This window comes from Rissa tridactyla, chromosome 3 (genome assembly GCF_028500815.1).
Source record: "Rissa tridactyla isolate bRisTri1 chromosome 3, bRisTri1.patW.cur.20221130, whole genome shotgun sequence".
Taxonomy (NCBI): domain Eukaryota; kingdom Metazoa; phylum Chordata; class Aves; order Charadriiformes; family Laridae; genus Rissa; species Rissa tridactyla.
The window spans coordinates 42338359-42360202 of record NC_071468.1 but is presented as its reverse complement, the minus strand read 5'-3'; the positions used below and the strand labels follow the sequence as shown (position 1 = coordinate 42360202).

The following is a 21844-nucleotide window of genomic DNA, read 5'->3' as shown; positions in this document are numbered from 1 at the left end:
TTTATACTGAAAAAAACAAGACTATTTTTATAAAGAGAAGATTGGCAATTTCTGATAGGTACTCAAAATAGCATTTGCACGTATCATACTTTGAAAGTCAGCTATTGAAACACTAACATAAAAGTATTTTTCTAGTTGGAAGCAGTCTAGCTGAGCTGAAGGGTGTAGAATTCAGAAAATAGTAGAAAATTCCTGGCATTTTGGATGTAGAACTCAGAAAATAGTAGACTGTCGCTCATGAAGGAGCTTTTTCAGTGCTCCTTCAAGAAGAAAGAACATCAAGTGCAGACGACTTTAAAAAAAAGCGGATAAAGAAAACCAAATGGGATTTATTATGGTACAATTTGTATTTAAAGCTTCTCTTCATTTGGGAGGAATTTATGGTAGACAAAGGTGGGATTTGTCTAACAGTTAAAAAAAAATAACCTAGATTGAGCTGTTGAATAACTTCGTGGAAGTAACTGAAGGGACTTTGGGAACCTGAAAGCGAGACAGTTTCAGATGACAGAAATGAGCTCAATTTCCAACCGCGTGCATTTGTCTTGCTTGCTTCAGGGTTCCTACAGAAGAAGGGTCATTACATACAACAAACACAGCATACGATGGTCCTGTTTTCACACATCTTCTGTGATTTTTGAATAAAAGGATAAATTTTCCTAATAATCAGTTTATGTGACATTTGAATCTTCAGCTTCAGATACCCTTAAGAAATCATGACTTCTGGGCTATGACTTTACTTAAGGCTCGGCTTCAGTAAGGAACGGAAATATTAAAGAGGCAGATCAACAATCTTTCCCTGCCTACACAGAATCCAAGGTGCTTATAAATTGTTTTTGTTTGTAAGTATTCACTCTTAAGAGTATCTGGGCAGAAGCTGTTCTCACTGAAGGATCAGGCATAGTTTCCATGGGCTTCATTAATGAAGAACATAGACCAAAGTCAACAAACATGCCTAGTATAAAGCCACAGTGTGTAGTAATCCGAAAGGTGTCAGCCAGGGAACAAATTAAATCGAAATAGGAGCGATAGCCATCTCTCTCTTTATCAGGAGACTTTACTGGATGTATCCATTAAGTCATGCAACATGCTCACATATTCCCCGTCTTCTCTGCTTGTCAACCTCTTCTTGTCCTTGCAAAGGACACTGAGCTCCAAATTATGTTGACGGAACAGGAACTGACAAACAATAGATGGATCATAACAAAAAACATGCCTAGAGCAAGGATGTCTGACATCTGAGAGCCGGGATGTTTTCATTTTGGATAGAAGCTCTGACCCACTATTTACACCCCTGTCCCAAGCTCTCCCACATATTTTTAAATGACTACTTTCCAGATGTTATCTCTATGGAGACTGGCCAGATTTATGGGAAGGATCTCGCTCAACTCTAAGCCCAACTAGTGTTTTGGCCTCACTGGAAGTGAGATTAGGTCTGAGATTTGCACCAGGAAAAAACTGCTGCTTCATGCCAGAAACGGTCATGCAGAATTTCCACAATGCACTGTGTTTGCAGTTTGTTAGCACTACTGTAGAATATCAGGCTATTTGGCATTACCGTAATAGCGCTTAAGGGGAGCAAAAGAATAGACTAGACATGGCTGCAATCCACCACAAAACTGCGCGCACATGAAGAAGGGCAGCTAGTTCTCTTGTAGCACCAGCTCAATGCAGTTTTCCAACTCCAGCAAGTGTTTGTACAAGACAAGGTCAACAACGCACTCTGCATGAGTTGTACAAATGCTGTTTCCAAGTTTTAAGAGAAGTTAAAAATTTGGGAAATTTTTAAGATTTATTGCTGTTAAATCCACAGTCTGGTGGCGTATTTGTGCATTGCCCAACACACTCAATAAAAACTGGTTCCAAAATGAAATTTGGAGGGTAAATAATATATTTTCCTTTCCCAGTGTACTTTACTTCTCCCACTTCCTTAACACAAAATAGGCAGAAATGTAATCTTTATGAGACTTTTTGTATTTGAGTGTATCACGGTTTTCATTTCCTCTTAGTTTCATTACAAAGTATGGTTTCCTAAAATACTCTCCTCCTAAAGAAAAATGACTTTAAAACTGTCTGGAATGAGAGATCAATTTACCTTTTTCTTTCTATAAAGATGCTTGTAGTAAAGACAGTAGAACACATATTTCTATATACCACATACATTTATAATATAACTAATTCTACATGGCAGCACAGCCTCTACGAAAAACTGACCTTACTAAATCCCCCTTAATTTTGTGACTAATCTAAAATATGCTGCTATAACCCTTACAGATATTATGTAGACTGCTACAACAGGAAAAAAAAAAATACAGAATCTCATAGATAAGCATGGTTATGCCCAGAAGAAAAAAATGAATGTGAAAAGTGGATGCTGTAAGATGACTTTTTGACAAAGACAGGTTACAACTGAAGTTGCCACGATTGCATCACTCCAGATATTGAAAGACAGATTGCCCTCTGTTTTGACGACCTGGAGCAAGACAGATTCTTATGGCCTGTTTCCCTTTCTGAAACAGGCTTCAAAAAAATCTTCTTAAAAAACTGCTAATAAAAGTCTTAATGCACTGAGAACAAGAAATAGCATGGTTTCAAGTGACATACCCATAATCAGATCAACTCATGTTAAAATCTACACTTCATCCCACAGAGCGGCTATGCATCGCAATAAGGTTTGGAGTAGACAACCTCCAGCAACAGAAATACAGTCGTCTGAGAAGAAAAAGCTCTCTTGTTTTTCAGTTCCTGTTGTTCCAAATAGCACAACATTTTCTGCCTTCTAAAAGCAGTCTTGGAGCAGTCACAGTGATCCAGAACAAGAAGAAGCTTCATGTCATTCATGCTATACACACACAGCCCTATGATTTCCATCACGATCCCTGTGAAAATGTGTGTAAAACTGAAGTCTCAGCAAGAAGCCCAATTTTTGCAGCAATGGCGACCATCCTCCGTTACTGACTGAGAAGGATTTGATCTCTAATTGCTCCCATAATGTATTTTCTAGTTAGAAACGCTCTCATACAAAATATAATGGTTTATAATTAACAAAATCATCATTCAATTTAAAATAATTTTCACAGAAGAAGCAAACTAAAGAAAAACAAGAAAGTGCAAAAAAGTCATCCAAATCACCAAACAACAGAAAACTGAAAAGTTTTCAGCGTTAGAGTGGAAAAAAATGTTTTAGCATTTTTTTTTAAACAGAAGCTTTAAATTTTAAGTGGATCTTTCTAAACATGTCCCTGGGCATCACACATTCCCACCTGCTTGGGGCAACTGGACTCCAGAGCCGGAGGATGTTTCCCATGATGGGCTGGGACCCAGAAATACCACCACAGGCGGCACCTTCTTCCTCCACAGCGATACATCTGGTGTGCTATGGGAAATGTAGTCAACCAAAATGCTGCACCCACAAAACACGGGGCAGCATTTCTAAATGACAGTTTTTCAGTTTCAAGCCAACATTTCTCACCACCCCCAAAGGCAAAGAGGAACATAAACACAGCCCCGTGAACCTTTATACGCAGAAGGGCTACAGCCGGTGACAGGCAAACAACCATGAAGAAGCGCCAGCAGTCCTTTCCTAAATGCAACTGCAGCGTTCACATTCACCAGACAAGTACAAGGCTGCATTATCCAAAGTTCACACTCAAAAAGTAGTCTGCTATCACATGCCAGACTATAAAATAAAGTAAAACAGCCATCTTCTTTTAGAACTGAAGGAACATCAGCGTGCGTATATGCAAGTATGGCAGCCCCGGCTTGTTGCAGGGTTGTGCTCTCCTGCTGAGCCAGAAGGAGCTTCCTGGTAACACATGTGTGCGTAGGCAGTGGTGCAAGAAGCAGGGACTAGCCCGCACCCCTGGGAAAAACGTCTAGTGTCTGCTTCAAACGGCGCGGTGCATCCGTACGAGTGGTCTGCAAACGGACCAGGCCTGTGTTAGCAGGTAGCACAGCCCAACAGACATATGGAGCAAAACATTTAAGCGTGGAACACTTTCTATCAACATTTTATAGGGTTTTACTTCAGGATAGCTCTGGTCTGGTCACATGCACTGAATTTCCAGCAATGACTCAATCACATCTTCTAGTTTAGATTCATCCTAAAGGAATCCAGCTGGCCCACCATGAGGTATATGGAGATGGACAGTAAGTGGGAACAACTGGAAGACTGGCGTCAAAAGTACACTCCCGACACGAATGACAACACTAATACAAATGCACAACCACACCCACGAGCATCTGTGAGAGCAAAGTCAAAGACCTTTTCGTGCTGCTCTTGAAGAGACTCTTCGGATGTCAGTAAATCAGCACGCTGACTCGAACTGCTCATTGAACCAATTCTAACTCAGGCATCAGAAACTGGTAAATTCCAATTTTTGAATTCCAAATTGGAATTTACCAGTTTCTGATGCTTGAGCTAGAATTATTGCAATGTGAATTCAGTAATAGTGTGCGGAGAACTATGAAACTGAGCAGTTGGAATTTACCAGTTACCAAATTTATCAAGCAAAACCAAAGCAGGACTAAACTATTTATTACAGAAAAGGATGATCTGGATCTACTTTTCATAAGCATTGACAAACGGTGACTGAAACCAAGCGTTTTCCAAAGGACAGGATTTATCAATATAGTTCAGTTGGCAATTCAGATATGAATTTTTACCCTCACCTGATACTATGGAAAGAAACAAAAATCTCCTGAGTTTTATTCTTCAACTTCTCGTACCTTTGTTCTGTTTCACATTGAAAGTCATATTGCATGACAGCACAGCCTATCTGAAAGCTAAATAAAATGCAAATAGGTCAGCTAAACCAATGAGCTCAAAATCTAGGGTTACTGGCGTTTATTTTTGTGGCACCTTTTTAGAGGTCTTACTGATGCTTTTCACTGACACATCTTTCACCTACTTATCATGCTGCAATGGAAGGCTGAGCAAACCTCACTGTCACCAGACATACCTCCTCCCCGCGCACAAGAGCTCTGCACGATCAGTGGGCTCCAAGAGATGCAAGAAAGCAAAATTCTGCCTGCTAGGTTTCTCACTTATCCTACAACAAAGATTTAGGAAATCGGTCTGCTCTTTTCAGCTTCACAGTAATCATGCACAAATGCTTAGAATTTAGGACTTCACTGCACGTCTGGGATGATGGCAGTTCATGAGGACCGTGCAACAAAAATGAGAGAGAGAGGTCCCTTGCTCAGAGCCTGAATACTGAGACGGAACCCTCACATCCTGGCTCACAGTAATACGCAGATTGCTGTGCCTTACTTCTATTCAATTGTTCTTCTCAGAGCCCTTCTTTAAAATCTTAGACTATTATTATTCCGCCTTAACTTTTGGAAAGAGACGAGGAAAGGCAAGCCGGAGAACTACACACCGAGTTTAGCAAGCAAAGCATCTGCATTAAAATATATCAGGCATCCTAAGCAAATATTTCCAGCGGCATGTACTTTTTGGAGCTCAGGCAACAAACTAACCCCCGAAGGGAACACCGTATCTGTATTGTATTGGCACTGGTGGGAAGACAAGACTCTGACCCAATGTTGATTTCTCCCTGGTTTAGCAAGAAATAGCCTTGAAGCGGCCTGATAACCAGCTTGCTAATTAGGGCTCTGTGCAGACATTGCTTGGTCTTGCACCTGCTGCTTCGCGATTCTCGGGAGGACTGTGGGATTCTTAACCTGGGGCTTTTCCTTAGGGAATCTCTGCCGCAGTCATTTATCAGGCTGAAGTTCACTTGACACTACTTATCGGGATTTCATTCAGTTTATTTCTTCTCTTTCAGAGAAAAAAGAGGTTGAAGTTGTTATGAGCTGTTGATTTTGCCCTCAAAAACCCACCGAAAGTTATATAACCACTTTCACAACAGCGTGCTAAAAACAAGAGTTGTTCAGCCAAATGCCACTGCGAGTTTTTTATAAGACCTGTGACTCCAATTCTGCAAGACCTGTGAACGCGCAAATATTTCCTTAGCTTTAGCAGAAAGTCAAGCAGGAGCTCCTTGTGAGACAGCCATGGGTTTGTATTACTATAATCCTCATTTGCAAGGGGAAAAAAACCAATGTATACGCGTATATATTATATATATATATTTCCAACTCATGACTTCAAGTAATGCTATTCGCTCTTGGAGCTGATCCCTCGTGGGGTTTCATAATCGCAAACCATCATTAACCCAAAGCAAAGAAAGAAAAGTACAAAGGGGCACAGGTTTCAAGCAGGAGATTATTTCCCCCCCCCCCTTTTTTTTTTCCGCTTGGGAGGGAGCGCGGAGAGGGCACACACGACGCTTCAACCCCAAAGGGATCCGGCCCTTCAGGTAACTTCCCAGCGCGCTGGGAGCAAAGCCCCAGGACCCAGCCGGGAGCCGGCTCTGGCTAATGGAGCTCCGCGCCCCTGGAAACGCCCCGCGGGCGGGGGACGCGCTGCTCCCCGCGGAGACAGACAGACAGACAGGCAGGCAGGCGGCGGGGACCCCGGCGTGGGGACGGGCAGGGTGGGCGCCTACGAGGGGTGCGGGGCGAGGGGCTGCGGGGCGGCCCCGCGCTGTCACCGCCGCCGCCGGCCCGGCCCGCAGCCCGCCCGGTGCGCCGCGCCGCTGCCTGCCCCGAAGGGGCGATGGGCGTCGGAGGGCAGGGGAGGAGGAAAAGGACAACAGAAGCGGCGGTGCCGGAGCAGGACGCCCGGCCGCCCCATACCTGCAGGGAGGCGGGGAAGGGTCCGCAGCGCGCTCCGTCCTGCCAGCTATAGATCCTATAGGTCCCAAGGGGGGACGAAGCGGGGTGGCGGTCGCCGTCCGCTCCTGCCGCTGCTGCTGCCGGCGGTGGTGCGAAGCCCTCGCTGGCTGCAGATGCCCATAGGCGCGCAGTGTCCCGGGGGGCGGGGGGCAGGGGGGGGAGAGCGGTGCGTGGAGGGAGCGGGGCGGCTTTGCCGGTCCCGGCGGCGGAGGGGGAGCTCGGCACTGGCTGGGCGCAGCCGCTGCCCGCCGAGAGGATCAAGCCCCAGCTTTCGATTGGCTCCGGTGGCCCAAACAGCCCAGAGCAGCCCACGCCAGCCCGCCCGCCTCCCCTCCGCCGCCCCACACGCTCCGCTCGCCCGCCGCTCCGCTCCTCCCTGCCCGCCGCCGGCCCCGCAACCTGGTGGTGGGCAGATCTAAACCCCCGCTCCTTTTCTCTTCTTCTCCCCCCCCACCCACCCGCCTTTTCCCTAATACGACGTCCAATCCCGAGGCTTTTGTTTATGCAGGGACATTCTCACCCCGGGTCTGACAAAACACGCTCTCCTTTCCCTTCGCATCTTCCTCCTTTGGCCGCAGGACCCGCAACTTTAAGCGCTCATGACATCTTGTGTCACGCTCAATATTTCAGCCCCGTTTGTTCTCTGAACATTTTAAAAAATAGCCCTAGCTGGTAAAATTAAAAGCATGCAGCGCCTGATCACCTGAGGGCTAAATCTGAGGTAGGACAAAGCATTCTTTGCCCGAGTTTAGTTTGCTTTTCTTACGCTGTTTGGGTTCCTGGCCCTGTCTTGGTTAACTACACGTCAAATCATGGCATGCCCAGAAAATAAAATCAGGATGCTAAGCCTCCTCTTCCTGAATCTAGGGTTATTAAATTGTAGCGGCTGTGATTGTCATTCCTCAGTGCAACGTTGATGTTGGTGTTCTTTTCGCTCAGGGTGACTTAAGCGGCCTATGGAAAAGGATTCTCCCTCCCACAGACGTTCTGTAGTCTTAAGTCAAACCTTAGACCTGTCTTCTGGGCAAAATGGCAATCCTTTGGTTTCAGTATGACCCTCTGTTCAAACAAGAATACAGCTGAACCAGATAAATAGGCCCTTTGGGTTTTCTCAGTGCAGGAAGATGTTGTAATATTTCCAGTAAACATGTTGGCAAAATTGCTTATTAAAATTAGGGAGAACAAAATGATCAGTTATGTCCTTTTAATTAGTGCAATGACCTGCATTTAACTGATGCTGTAAAGTAATGGCAATGTCTGTTGGTACATCAGGTGCCATTAAAAGTCAACATTTGTCCAAATTTGGCAGACTGTAGCACTTGAAACAGAGAAGGGAGTTGCAGAGATACCTTTGCATGACAGCAGCACGTACATTTTCAAATGGTAACCTCCACAACTTCTTTAATTGATTCTGTATTTAATTTTTTTTTCCCCGCAAAATTGTACGCTATTTGTCCTTCTCTAGAAAGCATGCATACTTTTGCCTCTTTGGGGCATACAGAACTAGTTAAAACAAATGCTTTTGTTTATTTATTTTTTTTGTTCAGGCAAAAGTCAGAAAAATAAAAATAGAAATATTGAGAAATATATAAAACCAGACATATTTAGAAATATTCATACTTGTGGTATAATCCATCCCTCATTTGAAAAGCTCTATTAGCAAAAACGTCCCTCGGTGAATTCAGTGTAGCTACACCTCTAGAACACAAGAGTAACTAAAAAAAAAAAAAGTTTCCTTTTTTTCCTTCACATATTGCCTATTTATTTTCCTGGGAGAAATGAAATCACTACTTTAGAGATCAAGCTACATTTCTAGCCACGGCCCAACAGGCACAGCAGCCACTGCATCTCCATCACCCCCCCACAGCTCTACAGCGGGCATATTTCTTCCCGCACCCTCCTTATCCAAGTCACCAGCTGATTGTCTTTCAATATTCCCTAAGTCAGAAGGTGGTGCCTTCCTTCACCCTGACTTCTTCCTAGGAAGAGTGCTTACTCTTGAATCATGCTCCAGTTTCAACCCCTTTTTTCAGCGTCCCCTTTTTCTCCCTCGACAGACGGAGCTGTGTCGGAGGAAGGGGTACGGCTCCCCCTCTGAGCGGCTGTTGAAGAAAACACCGTGGCAGGCTGTTCCCTTAGGCCTCCTTCCAGTTACTAGTTTTCAACTGTATTATCTTATCATCTCTATCCAAATTTTATCTCCTGCTTTGTGTTATTTTGGGGAAAAGCTCTGCAGTCAATACGGAAGTTTTCCTGTAATAAATTCTTTGTGCTCCTCCTTATAACCCAGGAACTTTCTGTGGTACAGATGACTTGGGACTTCATAAGATTTTGTCCTTCCAGAGCTGCTACTTCCCGTTAGCCATTCTCAACATTGTGTTTGTTTCCTTCTGTGTTAGTTTGGATTCCTTTACAGCACTGATTAGGTTTCCCTCTAGTCTCGTTCAATTTAATAGCTTTTAACCTGTCTGTTTTATTTATGTCTGCTTAAGTGCTTATTTAATCTTTTCCCTTATAACTATAATGACCTTCCACAGGTTACTATAATCCTAGAAGGTATGTGGGGAATTTAAAGATTTAAAAGTCGTTTGACTTCATAAATAATTTTTATTTTCTCATTACATGCCTTATGTTTAAAACAGGAATGTTACATTTTCTATTTGATCAAAGTTTGTTTTTCACACATATTCCTTCCACATATCTAGTAGCAAGGCTAACTGAGACTTTTTTTTTTTTATAATTTGGTTAATGAGAACTGCAAAGGGGGTTGATCTGCCATAGAAAATACATAGCATGTTTATTCTTTGCTCTTGTCTACAACCAGAGCTTTATGGCATTCAAAATACTTTAGTTAGTTGTGCAGGTTTTTGTTTTGATTTTTAAAACTAAAATAGTTATATGCTTCAGATATAGCAATTACCTAGAAATACCAGTTTAAAGTACAGTCATATTGGTATCACTGCATCTTTCCTCCAGTGTGACTTCTATTGTGTGCTGTGCTTAAACTAACAGACTAACCTTTTAACATCCCCTGGCAATTACAGAGCTCATAATTCAGCAAGCTGTTGAAGCATATACCTACTTTTAATCTACAGATTTCATGACTGCATTCGACTTCTGATGTGACCACGTTTCAGGAATGACTGTAATCCATGTCTTTTGTCTCACACTGAGACGAAACACAAACAACTGGTGCCCATCTCCTTCACAGCAAGGACCATATCTTCGTCACTGCTGTGACAGAAATTCTGTTCTGCTCAGCAGCACTGAACACAGAGCTCATCTCGATCTGTGAAGACATCTGGCAGGAGAGCCTGCAGAGCACGAAGGGCTGTAGACCTGAGAGATCTGGTGATTCCGTCATACAAGTTTTCCCTGCTTGTAAATTGACATATCTACAATGAATGAACAAACTGGTCATTTGCCGCAGGTTAGGAACATCTCTCTCAGGCCCTGACTAAGCAGCCAAGCTCTGGAGCCAGGAGCTGCGCTCAATGCTTTCCTAGGAGATCAGTGTCCTGAGAAGCCTGACTGTCTGGCTGGCATATGTTTCCAATTCAGGCACAGGGGGCAACCCCACAAACTGCTTTCACTGCCTTGCGTCCCCTTTGGTTTTGTGCTCTTCCCACCTCTTGATTAACCTGCTTTATCTCCTTCTAGTCCTAACTCATCTTTATCCAAGACTTTCCGTACAAGCTCTTTGATTTCCTGACCTTGCTCTTGGTTTGCTCTTTGGCTTGGGGTATCGTTGATTCCTCTGTTTTCCTGAGCGTGCTTTCCATCTGGAGCCTTGGGCTGGTCTGCCCTCTGTGACTGACTCCTGGTCTTGAGTTTCCCCAGTCTCGGTGGCTGGACCCACCCCAGCTATAGTCACTTCGCACAAGTATTCCACTTGTGGCTCCTTGATAATTCCCATTTAAAGCCACCTTGCTTGAATGGGAATTACAAAACATGATATCCCACTGCTGACGCAGAGCGTTTGGCACATAGCTTATCTGTGTGATAATTCAGCCGCCTGTGGAATAGGTCGTAGCAGCAATATTGGGTCGTGGCTTAGGAGAAGCTGCGAGAATGCAGGAGAATGTCGCGTCCCCCTACGATTAATCACGCTTGTCAAGATCTTCAACAGCTCGTACTGTTTTCATAGACAATTAGGCACCTAAATGCCTTTGGACACAGTGCACCTGTTTTTTAATTTGGAGTCCTTTATAACATTGTGGACTCAAGCCAGAAAAGCACTCTAAGCAGCAGCAATTTGGATCCTGTTTTTTCAGTACTTTATCTCTGCTATGAAAAACAACTCTAAAATATGGCTCTACCTGAGACAGGGCAACATCCCATCCCGGGACATGAGTAAATACTTCTTTAACCCCCCAATAATGAACTTCATTAACATGGATAAACCTATTCCTGTCAAAAATGCCATCTTTACATTTCACAGTAGACATGAATGAAACTTTCTCTGTCTTGCCTTCAAACGTAAATTGCTCCGTGCGCTCCTTAGAAGCAAAAGAAAGCGCTAACACTTTTCTCTGCCTTTACCTTCTTTCCCTTCATTCCCAGTAAAATTTCACTGAAGTCTAGCTATACCCAGATGCCCTGAGCCCATCTGTACACTCCAGGAGCTTGCGCGTTAGGTATTTAAAAGTTTCCTCTCCCTTGTGTGTTTCCTTGGAGGAAATGATTGCTCCTCACACATCTACCTTTGAAAACTCTTCAGAAGGCTCACAAATTCAGTTTACCGGATTAAAAAAAGATGAGTCCACACAGGGCCTGAAATAAACTTCTCCTTGACTGGAATTTTTTTTTCCAGCCCAGGGATGATTCCTACTTAGCCTGGTGAAGGCTTAATGATACATGCTGCCATACCGCTTTTGAGGAGATCGTGGTAAGAAAAGGGGCAACTAGTGAAGAACAGAAAAAAGCAGAGGGAAGGAGGGTGTGAAATGTTAATGCTGTCATTCCCTTTTAAGGCAGAGTGGGTCTGTAGATATTCACTGGTCCTTTCTCAGAACATGGTAGCCCAAAACATGCTTCTCAACGCTAAGTCATGAACACTTTACAAAATCCTTGAATTCTCAATTGAGGAACCTGAGCTACCCAGAACCCTTCAAAAATTGCTCATCTAGAGTGAAAGCAGTGATGTCATATGCCAAAGCATTACACATGTCCAGGCCTATATTTTGTCTTTCGTACACATAGATCTGGATTTTTCCTTAGAACTGCTTTCAATGACAATTAAAAGAATAAACTAATGTAAAGCTATCTGAGGCCCGTCATTCCCTTTCTCTAAATTAAACTTAGACACTCCTTTTTTACCCTGTTTTGATGATGCGCCAGTGGTTTTAGAGCAGATGATCCTGCCTAAATCCAAGCTGCACTGAATGAATGAGGAGACCAGTTAACCTCCACTCCATCTCTGTTTTCTCTGGTTGGATTGAGAGACTACCTAGCCAAAGAAGAGAGATGAGCCGCAGAGAGCAGCAGTCTTTGGGATGAGTTCTCTTCCTTCTTCACTGTCATGAAGGGCTGTGGGGACATCTGGATCTCTAGGGAACATCACTAAATAGGACCAGATAATCTCAAAATATTAGACCCAGACCAGCTCTCTCATGTATGATTCACTTGCCGTATAACGACTAATAAAGGCAATATGTGTGGAACAAGGAAGGCAGCCAATATAGCTTCTTCCAAGAACTGTGAGTAATTAACTGGGTCCCTGGTTAATTTCTTTCATGAAAAATGTGTTGAGTGAGATTCTTACAAGTGGTGCTCTTTGTGTGACGTCTCACTCTACTCCCAAGCAGCACAAATTCATGCAATTGGAAAGGAAGAAAAAGGAAAATACAAAGTTTCAGAATCTTAGGGGTATTTTTTCTCCAGCTGCAAAAGCTAACACTTCCTTGCTCCTCCTCAGTTCCTAATCTCCTGGTGGTTTTCCTCTCAAAACCTGATCTATAACCCAGCCATAGATATCGTATCCTTGTATAACGTGCTCCAGCTTCTTGCTTTAGTTCGAGGTGTTTCAAATCTCTGGTGTTCCAGAGGAAAAACTGTTCAAAACTTCCCTAAGATGAAAGAAGACTAACTAGTTGCAGCATGTCCCAAGGGAGAAAAAACTCACCCAAAGCACCATGTTGTCCTTGTTTGTGGACCTCACGTCACAGCAGCTATGAAGAAGAGGAAAAGACGATCCTCAGCCTGCTCAGTCACTCTTACATCTCGTTAGGTGTAACACCTCCGGTTCTTTCACTCTATGTACTTCAGGCTTTCCCCTATTACTGCTCTTGAGGTAGCCCATCGCTGTTCATGAGTGAGACTCTATGTCTTCTTTGAACTAAACAAGCATTTTCTTCCTCACTAGGACAGAGCAAGACGGCTGTGGGAGATGCTTGAGTTGCCCAAAACAAATGTAGCCCCCCCTTCCCCAAGCAGAGGAGGATGCTCCAAGCAAACAAATAAAATGATGGATGGTTCCTTCTGACAGCAGGGCAGATTTTAAGTGACAAGAATCCTGCCAGGGATACGTTGAAGATGGAATACATATGATAACAATTTAATATGTACAGCACACAAGGGAAAAGTTTATTAATATCACATGGCGCAATTGAATTAGATATTTTAATTAAACCTAAATTTATCTCACTGATAGTGACTGTCAGTGGATGTTTTGGGAAATACATGAACATTTCGCTGAAATCATTGGTTTAAACAAAAGGATAGTTTCCTCTTTCAATATTTCAAATATATTATGATCACGTCAGCTAAATGTTGCGGAGAAACAATATTAAGCTGCTACTGAATGAGGTAATGAGGTGAGAGAGCATAGAATATCCTGTAACATAACATTTGCCACATATGACTGTCCCAGGCAAGCCCTATTCTTTAGGAAGCCTCGTAAACATAATGTCCAGTCTACATCCCCTTATGTTATTTTCTTAAGATGCTTTTTTCATAACCCTAGGAAATAAATAGATGTGCTCAGGGACCAGGAAGACTGAACAACAACAAAATTTGTATCACTACAAAAACATTCACATGTATTGCATGAAGTAGAAACGGACCGAGATTTGGCCAAAACAAGTGGAATCTATGATTTGTTGGGAATCTAGGAATATTTCTGCCTTTTTTAAAGTGAAATGTACCAGTTTGAAAAGCACCAGCTTGTTTTTATTGCATAATTTGACTCTGTGGATTGAACTATTTTTGCCAAGTTTTGTCAATCTGCCTGGCCTGTTTTATACAATTTACGCACAGTTAATACATCATTCATCAACTCTGTGTAAATGATGGGATTTTTTTTTTTCCTTCTCTCTGCTCCTAATGTCACACAGCTAGGTCTGCCCAGTTCTGACTAAATTACCCAGCTAAACTTTGAGATATATATGCACATTAAGTAACATAGCATTTTGTTTCTTCATTCCTTCAGTTCCTTCTTGTTTTGTTATTAGTTAATAACACATCTTTGTCAGCTGTGGGTGGATTCACTGTGAAGAGTCTTCTTTTAAACAACAAAATAATCCGTAATATGCTGTGTTATGTAATGAAAGTGATGTATATATAGAGAGAATATTTATGCACAGTGAGTTTAAGGAAAAAAGAAATAAAGGTTTGTCTTTTCCTCTTCTTGGAGAGAATTTCTTGAATTTGAGCTGGCTAGGTCCTTTTCCCCAAAGGTATAAATATAAGGTTAAAACTGATAAGAGAGCAGAACTACCAAATAAGATACGTCTCAAGAGCAAATCTGGCATCTGACCAGCTCTATCACAAGTGCTGGGAGCAAGACGTGCCATCTTCCCACGCCGGGCCAGGGGCCTTGGGAGCCTGGTCAGCGGCCGCCGTTCTGCTGCCCCGACTTCCATGAGGACCACTCGCTGCTCACCTAACTTGCCCGCCGCCTCATGGGAGGCTGGGCTGGAACCTGAATTAATGCACATGTCTGTCCATTCTCAAAAAGCAGCTAGCCTTTATGAACGCTCAAGCAAACTATTTAGGGAGTTTCTCAGTGATGGACTGGGATTATTGCCAGAGTATTAAACATCAGAGGGCAGGGTGCTTCAGGTGGCTGTACCTAACGACTGGTAAATATTCAGTTTATAGACAATGAGGTGCCTGACTATGCACATAAATGCGTAGTGAACACACAAGCCTAAGTGCATCAGTAAATCCATTTTGATATCAATAATATATAATATATGCTATATATTTTAATTCATGTTAAGTTATGCAGGGACAAGAAGAGAATCATCCATATGGAACACAAAGCATTCAAGGCAGTGCAGGAAGATTTACTTGACACTGCATTTGGAAAAGCATCCTCCTTTCTCCAAGGGACATATTTGATTACAACCAGGTATTTATAAAGCCTCCAGCTCCAAAGTCCTTGAGGATCTTCAGCAAGTTAAAAATGACAGTACTGCTGTGCGCACTTATGTCTCTTAACACGTCATGCTATATAGCATCTGAATAATCCACTTTTCTATATATGACAGTAAGCCTGGGTAGGAATAAGGAGAAATTTGCATGCTAAAGAAACAAGATTAGACCGCTAAAATCATACCAGGAACAAGAAGGCAAGACCCCCCCCATAATTACCTTTCTTCTAGTCCTAGATCTATATTTTCGTTGATCAACTTTATGAGTCTTCTTGTTGAGAAGGGGGGTGTGTGTGTGTGATAGACAGGTACAGTTCATACTATTGCCTCCTATTAAGCCAACTTACATAATTAGAAAAAAAACCAAACAGACAGACTTCTGAATATATAAGCACATCTTCAGGTCTGCTTTCAGTACCAGCACTGTCTGCTTAAATGTTATGTAAGATGACGGGCTTAGTGCCGTTCCCTCTAACCATTAGGAAATTCAGAAACAAACTTCTGCAGCTCCTGAGGTGCTGTGGGGAGCACATAGCTGCGATATTACTTCATGTAATGAAGTACTATGTACATGAAGTACTATATACTTCATGCAGGTGCCCTGGCCATCTGCAGAGGAAAAATGCACTGCAGATGAGCAGAACTTCACAGTGTAACTACAGCAAGGTGACTTGCACATATGCCGCCTCATTTTCACAAGTAATACGCTTTCCTAAATCTAGGGTCTGGTGGAGTGGAATAATCTGGAACTGGAATGGTCAGGATGGGAGGAAAACAGGCATGAGGAAAATTATGAGAAAGCGCTGGAGACAGAAGGATTTGACAATTCCAAAGTTATATTGAAAGAAGAGATGAAGCAGCAATAGGTAAAAGGGGCAGCATACCACCTAGAAAAATCATGTATAAAATAGAACAGGACATTGGAAGTCTCTGATGTGTCATGCTACTTTCCTCTGAATGTTCATTGCACTGGTGCAAAGTACTCAGAGAATATTTTTAGGACTTTAAATAATTTCAGTTTTGCTTATGCAGTTTTTCATGTTCTGGTTAAGTAATTAAGTTTTATTCAAGCAAACATCTGTGGATGCCACGCTTCAGTCTGAGTGTGCAAGTATTTGCATTGGATGCGTTAGAGCACTCATCCACGTGGGTAGCATAAACAACACCAGGTAACCATTGCAATAAGAGTATCAAATATAAAAAAAGTAGGAATGGTCTCAAGTATAGGTACGGTAAATTCTTTTAATGCAAATATAGCTGAATGGCTTTAAATACTGACCAAATCTGATGAGCTTATGATTTGCAAGTGGATATTGAACAAGTATGGAAAGAGTGAATCCTAGAGTAAGTTGTTTTCTATAGCTGTTTTTAGCAGCATATTCTCTTCTCCAACTCTTTGAACATAAATATATATAAGTTTGGATCATAACTCACATTTCTAGTAAAAAAAAAAGGGGGGGCATTATTTTTTTTATCGATAGGAATCTAAGAACATAGTTTAAAATAACCAATTATCAGAATTTCTCTAAGGCTTGGCTCGGGCTTTCCTTTGGGTATGAGACTATTGTACTAACTTTCACGTGCATACTCAAAAAGAGAAGACCTGAGGCATAAGGCTTGAAATTAAGGCTTGCTTTTCATTGACTTATTGCTATTACCAAGGCCCGGGGAAATCTGAAGAATCTTGCTAATTCTGTCCTCAAAGCCCAGGTAGGCAGAGGGTGATCTTTTTAACAAGATAAACCAGTCTAGATTCAAAAGTCTGCACTGACGGCCTGCCTATGCAATTCGTATACCCCTTATTTCTAATCTGAATACTTCAAAACACAGCTTTCTGATACTGGATCTTGTTATGCCTTTGTCTGCTGGATTAAAGAGTTCTCAAAGCATTCCTGAAGCAGTTTCCTGAATGCTTTCCAATTTTTCAAAATCCTTTTGAAGGTGTGGATGCTGGGGCTGGACACGGTATTCCAGCTGACAGTTGAGTTTCATTACCTTGAAATAAGGATTAACTGGGAAGTCACAACTACATAACTTGGTGTAGTGACATTTCACCTTTGGTGACCTGGGTTTAAATTGGTGTTTGGTCAGCAATGGAAATTGTTTTGCTAATCTTATCCTAGCCCCTTCTGACGTTTTTCCATATCAAAAAAGAATCGCTTTCATTGGCATAATTTTCTTTCCCAACTAAGGGCAGGTCCAGCGCCGGGGTGGCTGAATAACAGGTTTGAACAGCAAGGACACACTGACAGAGCTGTGTCTGTCCCAGGCACGCGCTGTTGTTGGCTCCCATGGTCCCAGGCACAAACATGTTCCCAACAAAAGCTGCGCGTACGTGAACTGCAGCCCTTTCCCCTGCTCTGACCTCAGGCAACAGCCAGCACAGCCCCTGGCTGCATCCTTTCTCCCTTTGCTTGGTGGTCCTGCCTGAACAAGGGAGAAGGAAGCAATTTTCTTTACAGCCTTAGAATGAAATGATATTTCACAGCTGCAAAATTATATAAAGACTTGAGGCTTACAAGCTGAGCAACAGGAAGCAACCCAATTTTAAAACCACTTTTGCACTATAGAATATTGCCAAGCAATATGCAGTGAAGAGAGTGAGATGTTTCCAAATGCTTTTTCTTCAATAAGTTAAAAAAAAAAAACTATGACCACATACCAAGTATTTAGGCAGTGATCACTTCCAGACTATGAAGAGATAGAAAGGTAGGTCAGGCAGGAGAGAGACACAAAGAAACCTTATCTTGAAATAAACGTAGTTGGTGCATATTGTTGTAATGTAGTTGTGCCTATATTGGGGTTTAGATAGACTGACTCGTTAATATTTAAATACATATGCATTAGCAAATGTATAGCTATGCTCCTGATACAGAGCTTTTTTTAAATTGACATAAAAACACTTTTCTGCTAGATGCTAAAGTTAAGACATAGCTGTTGGGATTCATCTGACCTAACTTTAGCTTCTAAAAAATTAGTTCATTCTACTTTAAGTTAGTCACCTAGGTTCCCTTTTATGACTGGCAGAGAGAGAAAAATATCTCTAGAGAGTTATTGATGCCATAGCCTTACACGTGTCATCAGAAGAAATTATTTGCTTTATGGAAGTGCTTCTTTCTCTCCACTGAGTACCAAAAAAGCTAGAGAATTCCTTTCTATATGATGCCTAGTTTTTAGGAAACTGAAGTTAGGTAGTTGTGGTGGATCCCCCCACCCATGTAGATTAGAAATGTGTATCGATATTAACGGCTACACTCAAAGTGTTTAATCAAAGCAACAAATAATTGTCAGCTTCTTCGTAGCACAATTTTAATACAGTGATGCCCAGTTTTGTGAAGAAAATAGGATGAGGAATTGTTAGAAGACATGTATGAGAGCCCTGAAAGGAAATCTGTGTTAATTGCAAGAGCTATTGATGTACCTGATGTTCATAAGATGTGATACTAAACTAATACTCCAGCAGGGATGTCAAGGAAGAGGGAGTTAATACAATCATAAATTAATTAGTGAAGAAGGGTAAACTAAACCTTCATTTTTTGTGTCCAAAAGCTCTGTAGCACATAGGATAACCTAGCCTATGGAAAGTTAGCCTTGGAAAATTATGATATGCCAACTCCATTCGGTTTACAGTTTCAGTAAGAAGAATTATTTGATTGCAGAGGGATTCATGTCCTTTGGTAGCAGAAGACATGCATCTCACCTAAATACCCTGTAAATTCTGGCATGGTACTCTTGAATTGAGCAAAGTAAAGGAATTATTAGTCAAAATCAGAGCTAACGGTAGGCCTCGGCAAGTTGCTTTGGCAGGATACTACCATGGAAGAGAGAGAGGGGAAAAAAAAAAACAGACTCTGCCTATGCCAGAGATCTAACCTGGATGTTTCCACTACTTTGCTGAAGAAAGAGCTGGAATGTGGGGTGTTGTCACGGTCCTAGGCTGGAGGCAGCCCAGCTGGGCTCAGTTTCCCTATCCACCTGGAAGAACAAGGAGCAGCAAGCCTGAACTGCTAATGCTTTCCCTTGGCTCTTCCTTCATCCCTTCTTAAGTTCCTGCCCACTCTTCCTCTCCTGTCTGTGACAGAAATGCCTGGCTCTTGCCCCCCTCCACTCGCTTTGGAGAGACAAAAATCAACTTTGCTTGCACAACTGAGACCTCACAAGCCACCTCTGGTCATTAAACCCTGACGCTCTCGAGGTGTGCAGGCACAACATGGAGAGGTTAGCAGTTGGCATGGGGAGCTCTGTAGAAGAGATTGAAATATTCTTGCATGTAGAAACATTGGGTTTGCTTCAAATTGATGTAATCTACGTTGAAATGGCAACTGTTTTTGCTGTCCAGATGACCTGTAATTTCCACTAATCAGTTCTAAAATCTCAAACAAAATGGTGTTTCCGGTCAAAAGATCAATTGATATAAAATACATTTATAATTTCTTGTTTTGTTATAAACAGTAATTTCATTGCTTTCAAAAAGAAATTGCAAAAATACCATGACAGAACATTTTAAGTAGATACATGATTCTGTTTCAAAGTTTCTATTTTTTCCCGAATGTGTTCAAAACTTCCTGGAGAAAATACAAGATTATTCTTCAAGCAGAAACATTCCTCAATGTTTTCTTTTAAAAATCTCTTGATGAGATGTATTTGGATTTCTGACCAGCTATTGCCTTAAATCATTTCATCACTGAGTACAGTAAAAAGGAGCCTCACTTGGTGGAATAGAAATAACATCCAAGCAGCCTCATCTGGAAGACTATTGGTGGTAGCAGAGATCTGCAAGGCTTTCATTTGATTAGCAGAAGATCTTCAAAGTTTGTGAAGTAGAAATGTTTCCTGCTTCAGAAGGAATAAAGGTAAAAAATAGCGTATAATTCATGTTCAAGGAAGAGAATGAATGAATTGGTTACTTTCTTGCCAAATAAGATGTGATAGGAGATCAGGGTTTTTGGGACTGGAATAGATACCGAGATGGTGGTCAAACACTGGAACAGCCTTCCTAGAGAGCTGGTTGATGCTGCAAGCCCATCAGTGTTTAAGATGCATTTGGACAATGCCCTTAATAAAATGCCTTTACTTCTGGTCAGCCCTGAATTGCTCAGACAGTTGGACTAGGTGATCTTTGCAGCTCCCTTCCAAGTGAAATTATTCTATTCTATGAACTACGCAAAACACTACATAAAACACCTGTGGACTTTCTTTCAGAGGGTTCAACAGTTTAATGTACATGCAGAATTGTCACAATTACAAAAACAACAGTGTTATGAACTTCATAAATGTATGTTCACTGTTCAAACTGTGCTGTACTTTTCAAAATACACACCTGTACGCAGGATATTTTCAGAAGCCATAACCGTTATCTTATTGTCAGCTGCCATTTAAGGCAATAGTAAAACTCCTCTAGTTGGAAACAAAACTAGAGCAATGCCGAGCACATCTGGGAATACCACCTGCTCTGTGAAAACAGCGTAAGTGATAATTTGCCGCACCCCAAGAGGAAATATTTTGTGATTTTCCCATTTATTATTAGCATGTAATTAGTTGAGCAGAGGATGGAAATTTAGATGCCTGCACGGACAAGTACAAAAGGCATGCTAACAGAGTGGAAGAGAAAGAGGGAAGACAGACTATCAATAAACTCTGTCAAGGATGTTGGCACCATCCGATATTAATGATCTGCCTTAGACATCTAAAGATAGAACCTGTGTACCGGCACAGCCACAGCATGGGGGCTCTCTCCGTAGTTTAGACTCCTTTTTAGAAGACTCATCTGAATTGAGGGCTGGAAGATAAAGAAGGTAACCAGTCTTTTAAGAATTTTACTCCAGTTCTCCAATGTGCAAACTGGAAAGTCCACATGCCGTGAATCCTTTGAGTGAACCCTAGTTGCAAATCATTTCAGCATACTAAAATAAACAGGGCTCTTTCACTCCATCTAGAGCCAGAGAGGCTTGGTTTTCAACTTCATAGACTCATTTAAGGAAAAAAAAAAAAAAATATAGGAAACGAATGCGTTTCCACCGCAAGACTAATTACGTGTACAGTTTTGGCTTTACTCCATCTAGTGGCAACTGGGCAGAAATTCTCCTCCCTCCATGCAACAGCAACAACACGTAAGCTGTGGCTGAAAGTTCGTGTTGGATGTGTTTGGTATTGTTTGGGCATGTTTGCAGCCAGTGAAGCGCAGAAGCTGTTGATGAATGGGCTTTGATGTGTTCCTCACCGACACAACATGGTTCCCATTACACCACTCCACCCTTGGTACGGGAGCCTGCTACAGGAACTGTTAGAGAGAAGGCAGGAGGAGAAAGCGCTCAATGCAGGTGGGAGTAATGGTCTGCTGAGTGCCTGTGAACAGGGAGTGTTATGCTAGAAAGGTTTGAGAGAAATGCATTCATAGCTTCTGCTAAAGATTTCTTAGGCAACAAAAATCTAACAGGGAAGAGTTAGATTCATTCATAATTCAGTCGAACATGTCCTAGATAACTCAGTCAAAAGTCTTGGATCAAATCTTGTTTTCCTGGTCTGCTAGAAGCAGATCAGTTCTGTACAAAGCCTTGTAGGTATTCAGGCAGTGGTCCTTCCTTTAAAATACTTTTTCTTTGATGCTTTCTCTGAGCTTGAAACCCTTGAGTTTCCATGTGAGTTTCCAAATAGGACAGAAATCCCAGGAAGGTGAGGCACATCTCTGACTGCATCCAGGTCCGCGCTCAGAAGCAAAGGATCCTCTCTGG

At 42.1% G+C, this 21844-nt stretch overlaps 1 protein-coding gene across 1 annotated transcript in view; it reads right to left on the bottom strand.

Annotated features, from left to right (window-relative positions):
• The window catches only part of GREM2 (gremlin 2, DAN family BMP antagonist), a 37188-nt gene extending 30309 nt beyond the window's left edge, over positions 1-6879 (bottom strand). Inside the window, exon 1 of the mRNA XM_054196525.1 lies at positions 6700-6879. The gene's annotated coding sequence lies outside the window, so the exon portion shown is untranslated. The remainder of the gene's footprint in view (positions 1-6699) is intronic.
• Between the last annotated feature and the right edge of the window lie 14965 nt (positions 6880-21844).